Source organism: Raphanus sativus, unplaced genomic scaffold, assembly GCF_000801105.2.
Source record: "Raphanus sativus cultivar WK10039 unplaced genomic scaffold, ASM80110v3 Scaffold1790, whole genome shotgun sequence".
NCBI classification, from domain to species: domain Eukaryota; kingdom Viridiplantae; phylum Streptophyta; class Magnoliopsida; order Brassicales; family Brassicaceae; genus Raphanus; species Raphanus sativus.
The window spans coordinates 1-5,405 of record NW_026617099.1 but is presented as its reverse complement, the minus strand read 5'-3'; the positions used below and the strand labels follow the sequence as shown (position 1 = coordinate 5,405).

The 5,405-nt window shown below is 26.8% G+C and overlaps 1 long non-coding RNA gene across 1 annotated transcript; it reads left to right on the top strand.

Moving 5' to 3' along the window:
• The first annotated feature begins 1,587 nt into the window (after positions 1 to 1,587).
• LOC130504769 (uncharacterized) lies at positions 1,588 to 3,992 on the top strand. The gene is made up of 4 exons (XR_008941384.1): positions 1,588 to 1,726; positions 1,849 to 1,921; positions 2,085 to 2,129; positions 3,761 to 3,992. It is a non-coding gene; the product is annotated as an uncharacterized LOC130504769 (long non-coding RNA).
• The last annotated feature ends 1,413 nt before the right edge of the window (positions 3,993 to 5,405 follow it).

Genomic DNA, 5,405 nt, shown 5'->3' with positions numbered 1-5,405 from the left:
ACAATATATTGTTCGGATTCATGTTATATCAGTTTGGTTCGGATATAACCGAAGTAAATAACAAAAAAAAAATAAAGCAAAACATTAAAAACACATAAATTAAATAAGAAATAATCTATCACACATAAAATTGATAAAATAATAATAAAATGTTAAATCAAGCATGAAAACAAACATCATTTGTAAACAATGTTCATTACTTTATAGAGAGTAGACATATTATTTCAATGAGTAAATTATAAAGTACTTATTTATAACTAATTTTGTACTTAAAGAGTTTTTTAAAAAAAATTAATATTTATTTTTATATATCATATTACCATAAATATTGAATCTAATAATTGAAATACTTTTATATATATTTCAAAATATTTATATTAACTATTAATTTCAGATTTATCGGGTTATCCGTTCGGGTTTGGTTATTAACATTTCGGTTTCATATATCTTTTGTACCACTTTACAAAATTCGTTTGGATATTTTTACATTTCGGACGGAATTAGATATTTTGGTTCGGTTTAAATATATGGCCAGACCTAATGATAATGATAAAGGAAGAGATCACGCAGCAGAATTTTGAGGTTAACCCAAAAAAGTTGTCAGTAAACTAGAATACACGTTTCTGCCATTCGTAACACATCAAATAATATGCAACTATATATTATAAACATTATTTATTATATATTCCCTCGTTCTAGATCACTGCAAAATCACAAAAAGAAGAATCGTTACAACAAAACGAATCATATTCTTGTCCAAAGAAAGAATTAACAAGTGGAGAATCATTAAACTGCCGATTACTTGAACACTAAAATGGCAGTTGTCAAAGCAGCTATTTTGCTTTAAGCATAAACTAGATTTTGACCTGCGCTTTCAAAACGCGGAATTGTCTATTTTAAAATTATATTTTGACATATTATATTTATATCATTTTAGTAAGTGTTTTTATGTTATATATGTAGTAGTTGTTTTATATAATTAGGATGATAAGTATTGATATATAAATGTAATAATATCTAATCTGATTGTAATTAATAATATATATATATGTGTATTTATAATTGAGAAGTTTTGAAAGAGTTCAAATATTAATTGGTTTCGTTTTTTATATATTATCAGATAAATTTTACTATCACAACTAATAAACTAATATATATGATTTTATAAATTTGTAATAATTAATAACTTTATATGTAATTTTAAAATTATAGATATATAATGTGTTTTGTATAGTTTTGTATTTCTTGTTTACTTTTTTGGGTGATCATTATGTATATGTTTGGGTAGTAGTAGATGATTTGTGTTAATTATGTAAATTTATTTTTAAAGTGTAATTAGTATCATATTCTCAGATTTGTTTAATGGGATTTTGAAATTAATTTTCAATCTTATTAGTTCTAATGGGAATATGAATTAAGATTTTTTGCAAATATAACTGGGCTTAGCACACAATATAAGATGGCCCAAAATATTTATAAATTTTTCTTATGTTTAATTAAAAAGACGAAAAAGTGAATGGTTACTATTATTTTTTAAAAAATCAAATAGTGCAAGAAAGTCAAAAACTTTGCAGACACTTTATTTTTCTCAGACACTTCTCTCGGATTTAGAAAAGCAATCGATTGTTGAAGAGAGAAAAAAAAGAAAAGCAATCGACATCCATTCATCCCACAGAATCAAAAGGAGTAATCGCATGTGTTGTTCATCTCTGTGGGTTATAAAAAGGTAATTATCCAAATATTTTCTTCGATCTGAGACATGCATGTAAAGTTTTTAAAACTCAATGCAAGTAATCTGTTTTAGTTAAATCTGTTGCTTATTCTTCTCTTTCTTTTTGACTACCAAAGCCAAAGAGACAAAGCCAAAGAGACGCTTCAAAAGTCGATAGATCTACGGAGAATTTCACCATACCCTATATCTGTAAGTCATATTCTCAAACGCTTTCCTCTTGTATTTCTTCCAACACTAACATAAATATCAAAATTTAAAAAAAGAAATTTTAATTGTTTTTCATGTCAGAGCCGTAGTGAAAATCTTGAGAAGAAAGATGAGTTTGAGATGGTTGTTGATTTTTCCTTTTCAGATCTCTTTGAGAAAGTGATAAGAAGCGTTGAAAGACAACCAAATGGTAATTAGAATATCACAAGTTCTTATTCGTAGTACCACTCATATCTGAGATTTTTAAAAAGCAGATATTGAATGGTAACGTTTTGTTTGATTTCAGATTTCGAAGATTCATCCCTTAATTTGCGCTTTCATTAGAACAAATACAGAATAGATCATTTACATATTTACTCTGAAAAAGATTACTATTTGTGGTAAATGTTTTTTTGTATTTAACCTAAACATTTTGTCCAGGTTAGATATATTCCTGAAGAATAAATTACCAATTCCAGATAAAAAACTACGGATTTCATTCTTCTATGAAAGAAAACATGACTTTAATATAAAATATAAGTTCTTTTCAGAAACTTAGTATTTTTTACATTAGATATAATGTAAAATGGAAACAAGTTAGTATTGATAGCAAAAACTTACAGTATCAAATCTAAAATGACTTTTTTTTGTTTACCAATTAATTTGTTTTCATCAAGAGTTCCAGACAAAACAGTTTGAAAGTCGGTCAAAGTAAGATACAACTCATCATTCATGTGATTGGATTGAGTAATGGCTGTACTGTAATTAAAAACCATCTTGTATGGCCTGTTGATCGAAAAGCTCCTATTGCAGGTCTAACTTGGAAAATCCGGATGTTGCGCCATACTCCAACCGAAAGAAGCCTCCCTTTACTCTTAATGTAAGTCATTTTACATATTGCATGAATCTTATCATGCTTGTACAATAAACAAAGCAGATTGAAAAACTTAAGAACACAGTAGAACTTTTAAATAAGAATACATATTTCAAAACCATAAATAATTAGTTAGGATTGCTTACATTCTCTATCAGCCAAGATGAATTCTGTGGTTTCACCTGATTGTTGAATGTTTTGGATCCAAGAATGGAGAACCTTGACATGAACTAATTTAATAGTGTGTCTCGAATGGCCACTTTTTCAGAAAATGAACTCGATTTTTGGATTTACTTTTCTGTAGCCATTCCCGTGTTTGACGGTGAGGGTTAGGAAGAGGAGACTGGTATATATAATAGGAATAGGTCGAAGGGATATGTATTTAGGTTTGCCGTGTAACTTGTCGCATACTCTAGATCGTATCTCACGGGATTTTATGGTATTGATTTCAATATTAATAACTGTTAATATTAGGAAGGTTGAGTTAACAATTTCAAATCCAAATATATTTTTTGGGTATTGCACAAGCAATATGAGTAGATGTAATTCTTGATGCCGTGATTCTAGCCAGATCATATAATATTCTCTCTCTATATTTTGGGTAACAATATAATTTTTTTGATTTATAATAGGAAGAGGAATTAATGACTGAGTTAAAGAATATACCGCAATAAATAGATTTGGTATAACGAAATTTATGGGATGATTCGTTAAATTTGGTAAATTATTGTTCAAATAGAAATGGTATAAATTTATTGGTTGTTTTAATAGTATAGATTAGAGTTTTAAATAAATATTCTAATATAAAATTCGAAATATACCATAATTATTTGTATAGGGCATTGAAAAAAAATAAGATGATTAAATATATATTTTTATTTTTTATTTTTTATTTTTTTGTTTGATTAAAGTATCTACCAAAATATATGTAGGTGTTATATTCATCTTGGTCATTGTTTTCATTTCAGGTTTTAGTGTTTGAGAAAAAGATAAGTTCAGTTATATGGGGTTTCTTGGTATAACGTTTGATCAACACATGATATCGATGGGCTGACCATTAATTTATGTTTTGGAAGTTAAAAGTAAATGGACTTACAGATTTTGTGGGAGATAGACTTGTTATATTTGAAAGGCTGGATGTAAAAAAGTTGCCGATTTTCTTTTAAAAAAAAGCCAATGGCATAGACATGTAATTAACTTGAAAAGACAGTGGCAAAAAATTATTAGGTATTTTACTTTAATAGTATAGATCATCCCAAGTCTAAATTATCTAATTACAGTGGGTTGTCATAATATTCTTGAAACATAATCATGATCTAATTTACAAAGAAAATATTTATTAAAATTGAGTAGTACTTTTTTTTGTAAATGATCTCCGACTATTTTTACTATTCCTCTATAAATTTAGAAAATGTACTAATTTAAAAATAGAATTTTAATTTGATATTTATTTACGAAGTGCTTATAAATAGATTAATAGTTGTACGTTTTTTTTCTTCAAAATTTCACCATTGGTTTCCATGATAAATAATTAATACTACAAGAATAACATGATTTAATTATATTATCAGCAAAAAGTTTCATTTAGATACTTCCTTTGTTTTCAGAAAATAGTTTGTTTGTTGGGTGTTATGTATATTTAAATTTATAATTTTGATGATAAATATATTATTTTATGTGTAATTATTTTTAATAATTTTAGAAAATTACATAATGTTTTTAAATTCCAATTTTCATTATTAATTCATAAATACGAGATACATGAAAACAGCGAAACTAAAAAAATTTGTTACTTATTACAAATATTGCAAGAATATTACTCTATCCATTTCATATTAAGTGTCGTTTTAGTTTTATTTTTTGTTATAAGTGTTATATTTACATTTTTAAAAACAAATATTACATGTTTTTCTGTTTTTACTTTTACTCTTAACTCATTAATTAATAAAAACAAACAAAATCATATATTAATAATGCTAAAGCAGAAAATTATCGGTTTCTTAATTTGTGAGCAAAAAACATTATCTTTAGTGAATATGAAACAAATAGGTAGTATCTTGTTTAAGAATAAAAACCCGATAAAAAAAATTTTAGACGACAAAAGTAGCTACCACCACTTTAATACAAAAATTTATCTGCCGATATGAATTTATTTGACATTCATGGCATCTCGTTGATGTTAACTTCGTTTGTCCTCTATATGCCTCGTTATCTGTAAGTTGAGATATTTCCTAATGCGTTAAGCTCAAGCCATCCACAAAAACAAATTATTACTATTAGAGAAGATAATTCGAAAGCATCCCCTCAGTACTACTTCTTCTTCGGACAAGAAGGTATGTTTCTTTGGTTCTCGTGTTAATTTTAAAATTTTAAAAATCTTATCTCGTGAAGAGAAACGATTTCTTAACCGCAGATCATTGCTCATGTGAGATTTTTAAAGCTGCATCAGAAAGAGAGATTTCACTTCGTTTTGTTTATTTGTAATACTTATAAAAGATTTGTGTTGCAGTCTACAAAGAGAGAAAGAGAGAGCTTCAACGTTTCGTAAGATGAAGAAATACTCATCTGTACTCTGTTTCTGTTCTCTCCAGCACTTGTTTGCTTCTTCTAAGC